The sequence below is a fragment of the Narcine bancroftii genome, chromosome 8, assembly GCF_036971445.1.
Source record: "Narcine bancroftii isolate sNarBan1 chromosome 8, sNarBan1.hap1, whole genome shotgun sequence".
NCBI classification, from domain to species: Eukaryota; Metazoa; Chordata; class Chondrichthyes; order Torpediniformes; family Narcinidae; genus Narcine; species Narcine bancroftii.
The window spans coordinates 93,922,164-93,941,895 of NC_091476.1; the positions used below are offsets into that span (position 1 = coordinate 93,922,164).

The window sequence follows — 19,732 nt, forward strand, 5'->3', positions numbered from 1 at the left end:
TGATGAAATTGTACAAAGCATTGGTGAGGCTAAGCTTGGAATACTGTGTGCAGTTTTGGTCACCGAATTATAGGAAGGATATAAACAAAATAGAGAGAATGCAGAGAAGGTTCACGAGAATGTTGACAGGATGTCAGGGTTTGAGTTGCAGAGAAAGGTTGAGCAGCCTGGGGATTTTTTCTCTGGAGCATAGAAGATTGAGGGGGGATTTGATGGAGGTGTTCAAGATTTTAAAAGGGACAGAGAGAGTCAATGTGGATAGGCTTTTTCAATTAAGAGTGGGGGATATTCAAACCAGAGGCCATGGTTTGAGATTGCAGGGGGAAAATTATAAGGGGAACATGAGGGGAAATTTGGATGAGGAATAAGCTTCCGGCAGAGGTGGTTGAAGCAAGGATGTTATTTACATTTAAGGAAAGACTGGATAATTACATGGAGGGGAGAGGATTGGAGGGGTATGCACCAGGTGCTGGTCAGTGGGACTAGGAGGGTGGGGATTTGTTCCAGCATGGACTAGTAGGGCAAACTGGCCTGTTGTGTGCTGTATATGGTTATTGCATCTTAGTATCTCAAAGTGACCCTCATATGGATGATGGAATGGTGCTCATTTTGCTCCTTCCCGTACAAAAATGTACTTGCAGTCCTGCAAGTTCTGAAGTAAATAGGACCTGGCCGAAACATGTTCAGATGTCAGTATGGGCACTAAAAAATTAAACTTCTCATGGAGCTTGTTTAGGACCGCTGCGGGCATATCCTCCCATCCTCATGAGTCTGATGCGAATTCTTCTGGAACCGTCATGAGCACGCCATGGACCAGCTCTGCCGATGAGGCACCTACGTTGGTTGTTAGGTGCAGTTTGTATGCCCACGAGTACCTACAGCAATTAATTAACCCAGTTAGGTCCCTGCAGACACGCTATAAGGACCAAGGGTGGCCTTGCTGACTACCGGCTTGACGTGAATTTGGCACCCCATCAGACGTGATGTGTGCTGGCAGACTGAATTGAGCTATCCAGGTGGAAATGAAGGCCCTGGTGAAGGTGGTAGTAGTCATGTCTGGCAGTGGAACCACCTCTGACCATAGCGTGGGTGGCCTGATTCACTATAGTGAGAAGAAAACAGGGACACTGACAGGGTGCCTATAATGTCCACATGTACTTGGTCAAACCTCCGATATGTCGGCTCAAAATATTACAGTGGAGCTTTTGTGTTTCTGAACTTTGGATATCTGGCAATATGTGCATGTCTTCACCCAAATGTTTTCGAAGGCTATGCCACACAAATCTGTCAGCTACCATCCGGACAACCATCTGATCAATGGATGGATGTGCTAACCTGTGTTCCACATCAATTATCAGCCACCTCCAAGCCACCGGAATGATTGAATGAAGACGACCTGTAGATACATCACACGGGAGTTTGAGCTCTCCTGGGTCGACCTGAATTTCTTCCAGCTGCAGGTTTGAGTCTCATGTTCCATATATCAGAATTTTTTCATCTGTCTATTGCGCTTTTGTGAGCACAACATAGTCCACCCTTGGGCTAAGGTTTGCATGGATTGTATGGCTGGGCGAGACAGCGCATCTGCCACTACGTTGACCTGTCCTGAGATGTGCTCAATGGCTGTCGTGAACTCAAATATACGATAAATGCCAACCTTAGATCTGATACCTTAGTGAAAGCAAATGTAAGCAGCTTGTGGTCCATAAAATCTGTGAAATGCCTACCTTCTAGAAAGTACCTGAAATGTCTGATAGCTAGGTACAGAGCTAACAATTCTTAACCAAAAGCACTGTACTTGAGTTCTAGTGGTCTTAGGTGCTTGCTAAAGAAAGCAAATGGTTTCCAATGTTCATCAATGTACTGTTCAAACACCCCTCTTACTATCATACTGGACACAACCACCATCAGTTCATCCATTCTTGGGTGGACCAGCAACGCAGCATTAGCCAGTGTTTCTTTTGCGTTCTTGAACGCTGCCGATGATTCTTCATCCCAAGTGACATCCCTTGCCTTGTCTAACACCAGGAAGAAGAGAGGGTGCATGATGCAAGCCACTGATGGTATAAACTGGTGATAAAAGTTCACCATTCCAAAGAACTCATGGAGGTCTTAACTGTGCTGGGCTTAGTGAATGCTCAGATCACCTCGATCTTTGCCGGTAGAGGCTTTGATCAGTGTTTGTCAATTCTCTGGCCTAGAAAGTCAATGGTCACTAACCTGAATTGACACTTGTCTGGGTTGATGGTCAGCCCAAACTCATTCAAACGAGTGAAAAGCTTGCGTAGGTGGAATAGATGTTCATGATGATGAGCTCGTGATAAGTTTATCATCTAGGGATATGAAGCTATAGTCAAGATCACATCCCACTTTGTGCATTAAATGTTGGAAAGTCTGTGCCATATTCTTGAGCCCAAAAGGCACCCTTCTGAATTCAAAAAGGCCGAAGTGAGTAATAATAGCCAATTTTGGAATGTCATCCAGGTGGACTGGGATCGGAGGATACCTCCAGACCAGGTCCACCTTGGAAAAGATGTGGACTCCCTGCCAGTTGTGCTTGAAGTCCTGTAAATGCAATGCAGGATAGCAATCCGGTGCAGTAACCTTGTTCAACCTGTGGCAATCATGCAGATTCTCCATCTGCCTGCAGCCTTGGGTACCAAGTGGAGCAGGGAGGTCTAGGAGATATCAGGCATTGTACAATACTCATGTCCTCCATTCTTTCAGCTCCTCTTTGGCCAGATAAGGTTTATCTGGAGGAAGCCAGCAAGCTCTGGTATGCAGCTGTGGCCCTTTGGTTGGTATGTGGTGCTGCACCCCATGTTCCTGCATAACTGAGGTGAATTGCAGTGCAATTATTGCAGGGAATTCCACCAACAACCAGGTGAATTAATTGTCCGAATGAGCAACAGAGTCTAAATGCAGGGCTGGCAGCTTGGCCTTAGCCACTGGCAGGCCACGTGCTGAGAAAATCAGCTCCCAGCAGCAACTGGGCGACTGCAGCCAATGTGAATGTCCACATGAACTTAGTATCGCTGAATTGAATTGAGATCCTACTCATGCCAAATGTCTGGCTAGTAGTGCACTTCAGGGTTTTCAATGATGGCCCAGATTTTCTGTTACATGTGTCACACCCCAAAGGGGGAAGCACGCAGATCTCAGCCCCTGCATCCACCAAGAAACATCAGCCAGAATGTCTATCCCAGACATAAAAGGCTGTCTCAATGGCCAGCTGCTGTAGCCATTATCAACAGCTGGCCCCAGCATTTTCCCAGAAATGAACAGGAACATCGGCAACAGGTAGCTTCTGTGCCCCATCATTGCTGGTAGAAACACCAATGGGTGCTATCTTTGTCTCATTGTCTCCTAGCCAACTGATACCAGATTTAATCAACCATGTAATAGTGAAGTTGCATGGTCCTGCTGCTGTAAGCGAGATCTGGTGACCTGTCCTACAAATATCATGTTTTCTTACTTTGCCTGCCATAGAATGTCAGCATGGGCCACAACTCTGTGGGCCACTGACATCCTCATCAGCCTGTGGAAATCTTCTGCAATTGCTCAAAGAGAGCCAGCTCAAACATGAAGCAGGGCCTTTATACTCTTCTGCTAATGCCAACATTTCATTCATGATCACAGAAAGGAGTCCTGTCTCTCAAGCCATCCAAGTGAAGTAAACAGGCCACTCACTCACATTATAAGAGGCCAAAGGTATGAATGAGCAGACATATTCTTACCCTCCTCCAGAGGCAGCTTCAGAAAATCAGAATCTCAGCATGCATCTCTCAATCCCAGACACTTACTACATAGTAGTACCACATGGAATCAGATATTATCTACCCAACCGGAATTGGGCTCCTACTTAAACAAACCACCCACCTACTTGTAGAATCCAAAACATTAGCAGTTTCAAAGCCACAGCTTGAATGAAATAAAAATTCATATTGGGGTCTAAACATCATTCATACCATCAGGGTCACCAAAGTAGCAAAGTATATTATACTGAACTACTATAGACATCAGTGTACACTAATGGAATCACTGTTTCAATAGCCAAGTTGCTGTATAAACACAGCAGTCAATGTACACATTATGCAGTCTAGTACAAGAATGATACCTCCAGGCTTTCATGCTGGGCTTATATACATCATTAATTTTGTCACATGGTCAGGAAGTGACATCATAAGTGATGTAATCAGATCAGATAAAAACCTATGTTGGATGTTGATTGATTTTCCTGCATTTTCCACAACATTCTGGGAGTTGCTATGCTTGCTAGTAAGTGGATCACCAGAATGCATCTAAAATTGGCTGAGCAGTAGAAAGCAGCAAGTGATAAACGTTTGTGAGCCTGAAAAGTTGTTTGTAAAGGGCCTTGGTAGATTTGAGCTTTTTTAAATTGTGAAATGGATTGAATTGATGGATATTTGGAAGTTTGCTGATAATGGAAAAAAAATGATCCTATGGGAAGAAGCTGATCATTTGCATGAATTTTATTTTCCAGGTAAACAAAAAGCTGGCAAATGGAACTCAACCAGGAAGAATACGTGAAAGCCTGACAGGTATTTAAAATGAATGGTTGGATACCAAGAGATGAACAGGAATTGTGCAAGCCACAGAAGCAGCTGGAAATTCTAGGATCAGGAGAATCACGCAATCTATGGGAGAAACTTGGCAGATTAAGCAACAACAGTGAGAGAAAAAGAATTGTCGATGTTTTAAGCTGGAATCCTTCATCAAGACTGAGGGTGAAGAGGAGAGTTTGGTGGAAGAGGTTGGTCAAGAGTCAGAGGAGAATGGTGAACCAGGGAGAGGCTAAGTACAACAGACAGATGCAAAGGGAAAGTGAGCCATGAGGAAATATGTGGTAGGTTGGAGGAAGATGAATTGTGGTGACAAAAATTGCCAGTGCTGGAATCTGATTAGGCAATAATCAGGGTTTAATGAGAAGCTCCTTGGAACTGAAGGTTGGAGATGGGGGTGGAAAAGGGAAGAATCCAGGAGAATTAGTGTGGAAATAATAGAAACCACAGTGGGGGGTTATGAGAATGGGTGGATGGTGGAGTTGGGTAGTGAAAGGGACAAAAGTGGGGTGGGGCAGGAATAGGAAAGGCAAAAGAGAAATTGGAGGGCACATCTTCAGATCTCTAAAGAAAAAAAAAAGGAAGCTAAAAGGACATTAAAAGCCTCTGCTATCAATCAAAACTGAAAATTCAAATGTGTGATTTACAGTAGAAACTGCCAAAATGTTTGGCCTGGAAGTCAGCCTGAAGAAAACTGAGGTCCTCCATCAGCCAGCTCCCCACCATGACTACCAGCCCCCCCACATCTCCATCGGGAACACAAAACTCAAAACGGTCAACCAGTTTACCTATCTCGGCTGCACCATTTCATCAGATGCAAGGATCGACAATGAGATAGACAACAGACTCGCCAAGGCAAATAGCGCCTTTGGAAGACTACACAAAAGAGTCTGGAAAAACAACCAACTGAAAAACCTCACAAAGATAAGCGTATACAGAGCCGTTGTCATACCCACACTCCTGTTCGGCTCCGAATCATGGGTCCTCTACCGGCATCACCTACGGCTCCTAGAACGCTTCCATCAGCGTTGTCTCTGCTCCGTCCTCAACATCCATTGGAGCGCTTTCATCCCTAATGTCGAAGTACTCGAGATGGCAGAGGTCGACAGCATCGAGTCCACGCTGCTGAAGATCCAGCTGCGCTGGGTGGGTCACGTCTCCAGAATGGAGGACCATCGCCTTCCCAAGATCGTGTTATATGGCGAGCTCTCCACTGGCCACCATGACAGAGGTGCACCAAAGAAAAGGTACAAGGACTGCCTAAAGAAATCTCTTGGTGCCTGCCACATTGACCACCGCCAGTGGACTGATATCGCCTTAAACCGTGCATCTTGGCGCCTCACAGTTTGGCGGGCAGCAACCTCCTTTGAAGAAGACCGCAGAGCCCACCTCACTGACAAAAGGCAAAGGAGGAAAAACCCAACACCCAACCCCAACCAACCAATTTTCCCCTGCAGCCGCTGCAACCGTGTCTGCCTGTCCCGCATCGGACTCGTCAGCCACAAACGAGCCTGCAGCTGACGTGGACTTTTACCCCCCTCCATAAATCTTCGTCCGCAAAGCCAAGCCAAAGTATATAGAACACAAGTTAGTCATCAGCTATCAGATCACAATTCGGGCAAACACATTGCAGGAAAGATTGGATGACAGATAAAGTGGAAAGACTTTTGTTAATCTTATGGCTTGGCTTTGCAAACAAAGTTTTGGGAAGGATCGTAGACAGGGCCATGTCCTTCGATCTTGCACAATGGATTTTTTAAGTAGTGTGCATAGTACTGGCCCCATTCTTTACAACTAGGGTTTATCTGTCATGGCCTAGCATGATGGGAGGGTGACAGCTGGGTCCTTGGGTCGAGGGTATTCCATCAGAGTGTTCATCTCCTAGATGGATGGCCTGATGAGGGTAATGAGCCCCACCTGCCCAGGTTTGAAATCAAGAGTTTTCCTTCTCTTAGGCTGGCTGCAAACCAAGGCTAACGAACCAAGGCTACCCACTCAGTTATAGCGCCGGACACTCTGCTGCGCCATGACATAGCAAACTTTATGAAAACGGGACACCAATGAGAAGGTGTGGCTACGGACGCAGTAATGTAGCTGTCACATGATGATAACTACACTGAGAAAGGAGAGGCAATGTTTGACACGTGCACTTTCCCTGGGTGAGTGGGATGTCAAGCCCAGTCCTCACCCGTCCGCGTCCTCCTCCCCCCCCGCCACCACCTTTTGTTAATAGTAATAATTAAATTGGTCCTTAGGAACAACGGAGTTGAAGAAATATTTAATTAAGGTGTATATAATTATGTTTGGAATAGATTTAAAGAGCCTTTTCCTTTATCATAAATTACAAAAAGCTGATGTTTTAGATTTAAGGTTGTTAGTAGAGGGATTAGATGAGAAATTTAAAAAATATACATTTTTATCCAAATGATGGTAGAGACTGGTGAAGAGATCTACAAATGGATATAAACTTGATTTGTGATAAATCCACAGATTGAGAGCTGGAAATGGGGGTCAGCTCCACATGGACATGATGGGTCAAATGGCCTCTTCTGTGCAATCAATTTCTGGAGCATTATGTTTTGTGTCCTGGGCTGTAGCAAATGGCAATGATCAATTGAAAAATATTTTTGCAAAAAGCTGTCAACAAGTGTCCACATTTTATAAGGTGGCCTTGATATTTAAAAAAATGGTTTCAAAGAAAGATGAGAAGACAAAACACTGAGACAGTCATGAAGATTGATGATATTATTGGTAAATGAAGTAGACTTCAACTATTGCACTGGTGATGACCTTTACAAAGTTTCAAAACATGTCTATTTGCTGGGAATTTACCGGAATATGAGAAACATGAGATCTGTGATACTCGAGAAAATCAGGGAATGTTGGAATGATTGAAGATGAACATCCAACAGTTAAGGCACATGAGAAGTCAAGGAGACCAGATGGTACATAGCAGGGTGGACAAACTTTAAAAAAAAACACACACACATCCACTAAGTATTCCATATGCCATGTGCTCTGTGATTAGAAAGGTATTTCTTAAGGTGGTATGTGAGTGGGAAAAAAAATGGTTGTAAATCACTGCTCCAGACCCAATTGTCACTGAAATATTTTGCTTGTGAAAAATTGTCATTGGCGCATTTCCTTTGGAGTTAACAAGTCAATTAGGTACAATTAAAACAGTGGTTTCCAACTTTTTCTTTCCACCCACTTACCACCTTAAGCAACCCCTTACTAATCACGGACACCTTTTGGTGTAGGGATTGCTTAAGGTTGAATGCAAGTTTTTAAAAATAATGTTCCTCACCCCTGGTATATAGGAATACAACCATTTACTTTATGACTGAACAATGGAGTCATGAAAGCCCTTATCAGAGGGTCAGCTGAAAACAGTGTGCAACCTCGAAGTCCTTGGTGAAGCACGACTCTGACACCATCATGTTGATGCAATCATGGGGAAGGCATGCAAGTGGTGATATTTCATTAGGAGCTTGAGGAGAATGATTGTCACCAAAAACTCCAGACAATTTCTACAGGTGTACCGTGGAGATCATTCTGACTCATCGCATCACTGTTTGGTATAGATGTCAATGCACAGAGCAGGAACAGGGAACAGTGGGTTGGAAATTTGACCAGCATTATCATGGCATTAGTCTCCATTGCATTAAGGATATCTTCAAGAAGTGGTGCCTGAAGAAAGCAGCTTATATCATCAAGGACCCTCACTACCCTGCCCATGCCTTTTTCTCATTGTTACTATAAGAAAGGAGGTAAAGGATGCTGAAGGCACTCACTCAATGTTACAAGAACAGCTTTTCCCCTCCACCATCTGATTTCTGAATGGACGCTACTTCACTTTTTTTGCAATAGCTGTGTTTTTTTTTCGTGAATCTAGTATTTATGGAATTGTAATTGATAGTAATTTTGTAGCCTACTGCAGCCACAAAACCCACAAATTTTGTGACACATGTTTGTGCGGTAAACACAATGAAATAGATGCGATGATAATGGGAATGGGGTGAAGAGAATGAGAAGTAGATTTTATGGGACAGTTTGAAGAAGATGGAGAAGGAAATGGTAGATAAATTTTAAAAATGATCAAGCATCATTTGAATCGATTAGGAAGAGAAATAAAACCTACTGGAGGACCCAATTAATTACAGTTTATGCCTTTGGATACAGAGGTTAAAATGGTTCATATCTCTTTGCAAGTTAGAAGACCTCAATCATTAAGAGTTGGATGTTTAATGTATTCTCTTCCGATTCATCTGTTATCTTCCTAATAGCTTTACGGCCTTAACTTGTGGTTTAACTGAGTCAATGAATAACGATTAAAAATTGAATTTAAAGCTTTCATTGCTAACTCTGTGTATCATCTATTGATTTTTAGAAATATCATCTTAATACAATAGTAGATAAAGGCTTGTTGGATTAACCAGATTTTTCCAATGCATTTCATCTCAATCGATTATTGAGATGAAGGGAGCCTTTTCAGAATCATTGCAAACAAATAGTCCTGACCTAAAATTTGGTCAAATTGTTGTTTGCATGCTTTAAAATTGCATTTATCTACATTACATATTCAGTAAATATTGGAGTGTTTAATCAGATGCACAACACCTTGGAATATCCAAAGTTTGCCAAAGGTATCATAAAAATGTAAATCTGTGTTTTCCTCCTTTCTGGTTGGTTTCCCTGTACACCGTTAGGTATCAACGTGGGTTTGTAATCCTTTGAAGCAGTGTAATTGTTTCTGGAATAATTCCCAAATTGTCTCTGCATCTCATTAGTTAATTGCTCAGTGCATCCAGAGGCAGTTTGTTTTATATCTGCAATGATGCTTTTATCTATTCCTCACTATGGTGCTGTCTTGTTTCTCTTCTGGTAGCTCGATGCTCTTACATAAATTTCTGATCGGTTTTACTTGTTATCTTTTCTCACTACTACTGCGACTTCTTTTTGTGGTGATATGTAATAAAACCACTAGGTCACCAGGAGTCATCCTGGTGACCTTGATAATAAAGCAGTCCAGAGCTATAGTCTAGCCTTCCAGGTTCATCTTGCAGAGAGGCAAGACCTCTTAGTGTACATATTAGTTTATTAAAGCTGCCTTATACTTGCACTGCTGGTCTGGTTATAATCAGTACAATTTAATAAAGTAATATGATAGCTACGAGGATGGAAGCTGCTTCTGTTCCAACGTGCATTTCCAACCACCTGGAGACTCTTCCTGAGGAATGGAATCTGGGGATGACTAGCACGCATGTGCATCCGAGGACAGAGACAGTGAGGAACCGTTGTACTGGAATCATGGTGGAATGTGGGGAAGACCACAGAAATATGATAGGGCAGGTAAGAAATGGCCAAGAGCCCTGCCTGCCCATGGGTTTGCTGGTACAGGCATCGCTGACCTCAACCCCGGTCCGATCAGAAAGGGGCCACTACAAGTGCTGGTGGAAATATCTCCACGATCCCGATCGCCACGTATGTGCAGAATTCCCGACCACTCCAGAGCCAGGGAAAGCAGACACTGCTACCATCACTCACCCAACAGCAGTTTCCCCAGTACCATGGAGACCTGACGCTATAGCTGGGATCCTCACAAAGCCCGCTGCAAATATCCCAAAGCCAGAGATTCAGCCAACAGCCCCAAGCACCCAGGTTTCTATTCAACAGATACAAGCCTGACAGAGGCTCTACCAGCAGCTCCCAGTACCCCAGGGTCTGCCCCTCCTACACCTAAGGGACCAGAGACTGTGGCTTAGCCATGTGCTTCAACCAGACAGGTTGGAGCTCGACCTCAGAAATCCTGGAACCAGCTCGTACTTCGCCCACTGGCAGAGATGCTTTCTGAATTATGTGGAGGGTGCTGATAAAGGCATCGGATAAAGAGCTATTAATGCTGCTGTTAGCGCAGCTGGGAGACCACCCTTACTCCCTTATACAAGATGTCAGGTCCTACCAAGAGGCAATGAGCATTTTACAGAGGCATTACAGTAAGGGGCATAGTGAACTCCTCTCCCGGTACAGGCTCATGACCAGGTCACAACAAGTAGGGGAGTCTGCCAGAGACTTTATACTCTCTCTGAAAGACCTGACGAAAGGCTGCAACTTTAAAGCAGTAACAGCTCAGGAGTATGCGGAGGACCTTATTAGGGACAGAATTGTTGCGGGCATACAGTCCACTGACACGAGACATCGATTGCTGGAGAAAGGAATGGTGGGGCTAGATGAGTCTGAGACTATTACAGAAGCTTTAGAAAGTACCAGGAAAGAATTGGAGGAGTACTCACAGGACCCTGGGGCTGGGACACACATCACACTGCTGGACTCTCTAGCCCCATGAAAAGAAAAGTTTGCTGCCTCACAGGAATTCACAGCAGCACACCTTGAGGGTCCCAAGTGCTTTTTCAGTGGACTAAGAAAGCACCACAGAGCCCTCTGCCCTGCCAGAGAAAATGTCTGTTCCAACTGTGGAAAAGTCTGCAGAAGCCCTAAGGCCACAGCCAGGGCCCATTCTCATGCTAATGAGAGGCAGGAAAGCTCTTCTTTCTCCACAAACAGATGAAAAAGAATACCATGTGCAGCCAGCCACCTTGGACAAATGCTACAAGCAGAGGACACAGTCTTCAGGAGATGAATATGACGCCAAGTGCTATCGGATCGAAGGACACGCCAGACTTGCTTCCCTAAGCATGAATCAGGCGAGTCCACACAATTTATCTGATGCCACTGTGTGCATCAGAATTAATGATGTGAAGGTAAATTGCATAATAGATAGTGGAAGCACTGAAAGTTTTATGGACCAGGGGTTAGTCAACCACCTTGGCCTCCCCACACACCTGAATGAGTACCAGATCCTGTTAGCATCCAGCAGACTTGCGGCTGTGGTAAAACAGTTTTGCAGGGTTACTCTAGAAATCCAGGGCACAACTACGAAGGGTTCAAATTACTAGTACTCCCTCACCTCTGTGCCCCAATACTATTGGGGTTAGATTTTCAGTGCCAGTTAGAAAGCATTACAATATTGCACAACGGGCCTCACCCCCCACTACGCCTTACAAAGAAACAACACTGCAGCCTGTCTGTCCTCAACACACCTGACCCCAGCTGTTCACACACCTGACCCCAGAATGCACACCAATAGCCATAAAGAGCAGAAGGTACAGCACGAGGGACAGAGCCTTCATTAGGACAGAGGTCCGCAGGCTACTACAGGAGGGCATCACAGAGCAGAGCATAAGCCCCTGGAGAGCCCAGGTGGTTGTAGTAAAGTCAGGAAAAAAACTGCGCATGGTAGTGGATTACAGCCAGACTATGAACAAATTTACACAACTAAATGCCTACCCCCTGCCACGCATAGCAGACATGGTCAACAACATTGTGCAGTATAAGGTGTTCTCAACCATAGACCTGAAGGCAGCATACCACCAACTGCCCATTAGAAACAGCGATCGCATTTACACGGCATTTGAGGCAGACGGCAGGCTGCATCAATTTCTCTGACTCTCTTTGGTGTCACCAATGGAGTGTCCCTGTTTCAGAGAGAAATGGACCAATTAGTAGATAAGTTCCAACTGAAAGCGGTGTTCCCCTTCTTGGACAATGTGACAATCTGTGGCCACACTCAGGATGATCATGACATGAATTTAAAACGCTTCTTCCAGGCACCCGAGGAAAGGAACCTAACATACAATGGGGACAAATGCATTTTTAATGCCAGGAAGTTGCCAATCCTGGGCTACATAGTGCACGACGCGGAAATCAGCCCACACCCAGGTCATATGCACCCTTTCCTAGACCTCCCAGTGCCACACAAGCTGAAAGCACTAAAAAGGTGTTTGGGACTGTTCGCTTACTACGCGCAAAGGGTCCCCAACTACACCGACAGTGCCTGCCCACTTATAAAAGCCTCAGTTTTCCCACTGTGCCGAGCAGCCATCAGAGCATTCAGGGTCATTACGGACCATATCACTAAAGCTACCATGTGGTCCAGAGATGAGTCGATCACGTTTCAAGTAGAAACGGATGCATCCAATGTGGCTCTGGCAGCCACCCTAAACCAAGACAGACGACTGGTGGTCTTTTTTCTCTCGAACCCTACAGGGGTCAGAGGTAAGACACTCAGCAGTCGAGAAGGAGGCCCTAGCCATTGTGGAAGCAGTAAGGCACTGGTGACATTATCTGGCGTGCAAACACTTCACCCTCATCACAGACCAACGGCCTACGGTTTTGGTGTTTGATAACCCGAACAGGGTGAGAATTAAGAACGACAAAATTCTTCACTGATGGATAGAATTGTCTACATTTAACTATAAGATTCTATACTGCCCCGGGAGACTCAACGAGCCCCCGGACACGCTGTCCAGAGGCACTTGTCCCATCCTTAACCACATGTCCCAGTTGCAGAGCTTGCACAATGAGCTGGGCCACCCAAGGGTCGCTAGACTGTTTCACTGCATTAAAATCCAAAACCTCCCATTTCGGTAGAGGAAGTGAGGTCATTGAATAAGACCTGTCCCATCTGTGCGGCCAGACAAAGCCACCCTGATAAAAGCTACCAAACCTTTTGAGTGCCTCAGCCTTGATTTTAAAGGCCCACTCCCGTCCAATAATAAAAATGTCTATTTCCTAAACGTAATAGATGAATATTCCCCTTTCCCCTTCACAATCCCGTGTTCTGATGTATCAGCAGCCACTGTTATAAAATGCCTCCAACCCATCTTCAGCATATTTGGGTACCCGAACTACATACACACAGACAGGGGTGCTGCATTCGTGAGTGCAGAAGCACAGCAGTACCATGAGAGAGTTACAATCCCAGGGGAATGGACAAGTTGAAAGGGAAAATGCCACTATCTGGAAAATGGTCCTCTTGACTTTAAAAGCAAAAGACCTGCCTGTTACTAGATGGCAAGAAGTGTTTCCAGAAGCCCTACACTCTATATGTTCTTTGTTGTGTACTGCCACTAACATGACCCCACATGACTGTATCTTTTCTTTCACAAAGAACGCTATGACGGGCACAGTGCTGTCTAAATGGATGATGACACTGGTATCTGTTCTCCGGAAGCACTGCAGACCCCACAAAGCTTACCCGCTGGTGGATTAAGTGGTGTTGAGGCATGCGAATCCTCAGTATGCCTTTGTCACATTCCCAGCTGGAAGAGAAGACTCGGTGGCCACCAGGGATCTCGCGCTGGCTGGATGTGTGAACAACGCGGAGGAAAAACAGATGTCTATAGATCAACAAGGAGCGCAGCAGCAGTCACTAGAACAGTCGTCCATCGATTCACCACAGAGGGCTATACCGCCCACCCTGGAAATCAGGACCATGGGTATGCCTGCCCCTCAAAATATCACCACCCTAGACTTGATGGCAGACGTAATCGCATTTAAGAGGATCTCCAGCCCACATGGCCACATGGCCATCTAGTTCTTCCCACTCCCACACCTCCACCAAGAAAGGTAAAAATGCAGACTGCACTCCCCACCCCTATACCACTACCGAGGAGGTCCAGAAGGCAATGGAAGCCACAAAAAATGTTGGACTTACAAATGTTTGTAAGTTCATAAGGGAAGGAGGGCGGGGGTGGGGGGAAATAACAATTTTTTTAAGGGGTCGGTGAATGTGGTATATGTAATTACATCACTAGGTCACCAGGGATCATCCCCGTGACCTTGTATATAAAGCAGTCCAGAGCTACAGTCTAGCCTTCCAGGTTCATCTTGCAGAGAGACAAGACCTTTTAATGTACATATTAGTTTATTAAACCTGTCTTATACTTGCACTGCTGGTGTGGTTATTGTCAGTACACTCTTTGTTTTTTTTCTCTCTCCTTTATATCTGATTGGTGTCATCTGCTGATATTCCCAGCTGACCTCTGCTGTAACAAGATTTTTGGCAAGAGGCTCTATAATGTCTCAGAGAATGCTTTATGCATAAAATTTATTTAATTATTTTAAAGCGCACAACACTTTATCTATAGCAGTCTAAATTATTCCAAGAAGCCATTGAATTCTATTTGTTATTACCTCATGCATCTCTTATCAATCACCAGATGGCTGTCACCATTTATATAATAACAGAGAGGCACTCATTTTTTTTTACAAAATTGCCAAATACATGATAAAGAGATCACTTAAGATCAAGGTTGCACATTTTCTTCAATCGGTTTTATTGTCATTATTGTACAGTTTGGTAATATTCCCAGAGGGAAGAGTCCCTTTCCATTTATTTTCTTTTATTCCAGTTATGTTCTCTTCATAATCAAGTGGTTCTGATTAGGTGAAACCTGACTGTGTTATCTTGATTAATGAGCATTGTAATTTTAAGTGTATTTCATGTCTCCTTTCCCTTTCACCTGCTTCCCAGAAAACCTTTCATCTGTAGGATTCATGATGTTTTCTGAATCCAAAGAACCTTGCTCGAGGTAGGCAACATCACCCTTATCTTCTCTGCCTTTGTGCTTCACGATCAAGGACAATTTCCTTTCACTAGCTGACTGTTGAGGCCACCCTGTGAATCTAATACTCTTGTGCACATCAGGATGGCGTGGGTGGCTGTCAATTTTGAGGTCATGTCTTCCTTCAGGTGAATATGTAGGGATTTTTGTGTCCTGCCATTGAGTGGCCTCAATACCGTCCTGAAGAGTCATTCTTCATTTTCATTCTTTTTAAAAGTTTTTTATTATTGTTTACATTATGCACAATTGAACAATATAGTTATATATTGTATTGTAAAATTCAAGAGGGGGAAAAAAAAACAAAGAAAAATTATAATTCACAAGCCCTACCACTAAGCAAAATTAGAAACTGATAGGTGACAACATCTAGGAGATGGACAGCACAGCACCAAAGTTTCAGAATAACCTGAATCCTTTAGGTTTTGATAACAGTCTTTAAATGGGCCCCTTGTCTTTAACAAGTTAATATTTGACTCTTTAATGGCATATCTATTTATTTCTTAACTTAAGCAAGACATAACCAGTGTGTGTAGGTGGAGTATTGTCTTTCTATTTAATCAAAATTGCACATCTGACTAACGATGAAGTAAAAGATAAAATTTGGTTTTGAGTTAGTTGGTAAAATATCATCATGAAGTGATCCAAATAAAACAATTAGAAGGCAAGGATCTAATTTGAACTTGAGATTCACCGATAACGTTTGAAAGATATCTTTCCAAAATTTTTCTAAACTATAGCAAGTCCAGAACATGTGAACCAATGAAGCATCACTTGTTTTCATTCCTCTCATAGAGTTTTTAATATCTGAATAAAAACAAAATCATTTAGCTTTAGACATATGTACTCTATGGATCACTTTAAATTGCAACAAACTGTGTCATTCACAAAAGGTTGTATTAATCAGATAACAAATAGTCTCAAACGTCATCTGAGAATGACAGTTTCAAATCCTGTTCCCAATCATCCTTTATTTTAACTCACGAGGCTATTCTTAAATCAAGCAAATTATTATAAATAAGAGATATTAAACCTTTCTGAGAAAGTTGTAAATTCCAAAGTGTATCAAGGATGTTTTCCATGCGGATATGTGAAAAGTTGGGAGTGATTTTGAACAAAATGTCTCAATTGTAAGTATCTAAAAAAAAAAGAGAATTTGGTAAGTTAAATTTTACCACCAATTATTCAAAGGAAGCAAAATTGTTTTGGATAAAAAGGTGTTTAAAACATTTAATACCCAATCTGTCCCAATCATTAATGTCAATTTCTTGCAAAGAAGGTTGAAAAAGGATGATTAGATACAATTGGGCTGGCAAGATAAAAGCTATGAAATCCAAAAAAGAACATTATAAAATTTTCTCAAAGTATGTCTAATAATTGGATTATCAGTTAATTTATATAAAGAGGATTTAAAAAAAAAACTAGGATTGCCAACACAGATGTACTTCTAGTAAAATTCCGTTCCATTTCTACTCATGAGGGGCAGACAAGTAGGTTATTAAAGTGTAACAAAAGAAGCAAATTATGTATATTGACTGCCCAACAATAAAATCTAAAATTAAGAAACACCAATCCACCATTCCATTTTAACTTTTTGAAGATGAGCTTTATTTAAGCAGGTGTGTTTTCCTTGCCATGTGTAGGAAGATATAAGCAAATTGTGAATTAAAAAAAAAGAAAATTAGTATCGATTGGAAAAGATACCAAAAAAATAAATGAAATGTTCATTTTAATAGAATTAAAGCAACCAGTCATGGAAATAGATAAAGGTGACCATTTTGATAGCAGTAATTTGACCCAATTAAATAAAGTAGAACATTCTCCTTAAAAAAGATGTTTATAACTCCTCGTTATTGTATTACTGAGATAGGTAAAATGATCCTTCTCAATCTTAAAAGAAAAATTAGAATGTCTTGGTATACAACCATTTAAAGGTAAAAGTCCTCTTTTATGCAGATTCAACTTGAACCAAGAAAACTGACTAATATGAGAGGCAAAGCTAATATGCTTGGTAACATCTGGATAAGATACAAAAAACAAAAGATCTGCATATAAGGAAACCTTGTGTTCAATGCCATTCATATGAATCCCAATAAAATATCTACTTTCACGAAAGGCAATTGCTAGAGTTCAAATGCTAAGTCAAAAAGTAATGGACTTGAAGAACAACGTTGATCAGTTCCCCAATGAAGATTAGAAAGGTGTTGATTGCTGGAAATTAGTAAGAATTGAGGCAGTAGGATACAAATATAATAATTTAATTGATTTAATAAAACATGGTCCAAAATTAAATTTTTCTCAAGTGGCAAATTGATAACCCCATTCCACCCGATCAAAAGCCTTCCCTGCATAAATAGAGAAATCACATTCAGGAGCAAGAGAGGGAGGTAAATATAAAACATTCAATAAATTGTGTATATTAAAGTAAGAAAAACAATTTTTAATAAAACTGTTTTATCTTCAGAAATGGTTAATGGTAAAATATTTTTCAATCTCTGGGCCCATATTTTAAACAAAATCATAACTACATTAAGTAAAGAAATAGGCCTATAAGAAGCACATTCAATGGACCCTTCCACTTTTTCAGGATAAGAGAATTACAAGATTCATTTAAAGATGATGATGAATGAGTCATTAAGCATACCTCAAGCAATTTGGAAAAAGATTTATAAAATTTCATGAGGTACCTATCAGGTCCTGGAGATTTACCAGATTGTAAAGAAATTGCAAAAAGTATTTCCTCTTGAGAAATAGGTTCCTCCAGACTTGAGTTTATTCTGATAAATAAATGTTTCTACATCCAATGAGATTAAGATCATCATTTACAAAGGCCCTCTGGATCCCACCTGCATTGTGCTGGGCATTGCAGGTAGAAGAAAGAAAATACCTAAAAATAAGAAAACTGAAGTAAAGACTTGGAGAAAATGGAATAGATATGGCCTAACTTAACAAAACTTTAATTTAAAAAAATATTTTTGGGTTTTGACTTTATTCTCTGGGAGAGTCCTAGATGTACCTCCTTCCCTCACACCATTGCCCTCTCTTTCTGTTCATGGTATTTGTTTCAGAGGTCTCATATTAAATGTGTATACCATGTGACCCAGAAATAAAAATCAAATTAGGGTAACTTAGACCTCAGTAATGAGTGTTGATCTGGGGATATTCCAATCATGAATCATGGGGAAGTTTATGAGTGTGGCTGGTTACTGGTGGAACATGAGTAGGTACACAGCAAGTCCCATTGTATCACAAAGGATCTTTTTATAACTATGATTTTTTTTCTTCATTTGTTTTCTTTTTTTATTTTCTGCTTTTCATGGATTATTATTTGGAGGGAGAGGGTTGGTCATTTTTTGGGGGTATGTAATACAAGTATAATGGATTTGATATGGTTATATGATTTTTATTTTTTATATCTTGAGATTAATACATGCATTGAAACTTAAATAAAATATTCCACAAAAGATGATCCTGGGAGAAACTCTTACTTTATGCATCAATCCCGTCTCCTGAGATTATTGGGAATGTATAAAATAACAGTCAAAACACAAAATGGCTGGGCGGTATCACCTTGAGGAAGAGCTCAGACCCAAAATGTTGCTGATATATATTTATCTCCTATTGATGCTGCGAGATCAGTCAAGTTCTTCCAGCATGTCTATATTTTGACTAAAAAGAGAACAGTGCCCTGGTTGTTAATAATTTTAACATTCTCTTCTCCCACATTATCTACTTGATATCTCCCCTTCCTTTAATGTTGATAAATGCGTCTGACATGAAACATTAACTGACATTCTATCACTGAGATCCTTAGCTTCTCTTTGACACCACAAAAACATACTGAAAACGCACAGTTTGGCAGGCAATTTTGATCTGAAATTTAAAGTTTGTTTCCCTTTTGACAATGATTTTGCCATTCATCGTCATTACAAAGGCTCCATTTCCCTTGATTCATTCTAGTGGAATCCAAAAGATTTAAATGGTCAAGGGCCAAACCCAGTGCAAAGAGTAATGAGGTACCTGCTCCAGTCATAGCATTATCAAAGAAGCAATGTTGACACACATGACTTACAGGAGTATTTAATATGATTTTTTGTAGTTTGAAATTATTATTTTGGAAGGCTATGTTTCATTCCTTCTTAATGGAACAGTGCATAAAGTAATTATTCTAAATGGCTTTTTAGAGTCATTGAGCTCGAGAGCTATTTGAAATCTGTTTTGAATCCTGGAACAGTTATTAGCTTGGTTTCATCTGTCACATTAACTCTTGCAGCAGAAATATTAAAAGTAGCTTTGATTTATTCAGTGGATTGTTTAACACTTCAAGTGGAATACATAGCAGATCTGCTGGTATTTATTCATTAATAATGCCTTGTTATGTTTTTAAATGTATTTATATACTGTAGGTCACTGAAAAGCTTCAGTTCCATGCACTCAGCTTTCTTAAGTTAGAATGGTGAGACTCAGGTAGACCAGACAGGAGTCAGGGGTGGGGCCCTAATTGTCATTTATGTTTTTTTACACTGCATTCCAGGAAATGATTCCCAATTTCACGGAACACAGTCTGTGTAAAAAGATCGGAATGGGATTAAGGACTCCTTCCCATTCCAACATTTTACCTCCTCAACCCCTAGTTATTTTCTCGGAATATCTCTGTTCTAAACTGAACTGCAGGCGACTTGTGAA

General features: G+C 41.8%; 2 long non-coding RNA genes across 3 annotated transcripts in view; one reads left to right on the forward strand and one right to left on the reverse strand.

Annotated features, from left to right (window-relative positions):
• Nucleotides 1-5,023, forward strand: part of LOC138741805 (uncharacterized) — an 84,531-nt gene extending 79,508 nt beyond the window's left edge. For both annotated transcript variants that reach the window (XR_011343775.1, XR_011343776.1), the window contains exon 3: nt 4,505-5,023. This is a non-coding gene — a long non-coding RNA (uncharacterized lncRNA). The remainder of the gene's footprint in view (nt 1-4,504) is intronic.
• The window catches only part of LOC138741808 (uncharacterized), a 782,604-nt gene that overhangs the window by 637,765 nt on the left and 125,107 nt on the right, over nt 1-19,732 (reverse strand). The window lies entirely within an intron of this gene.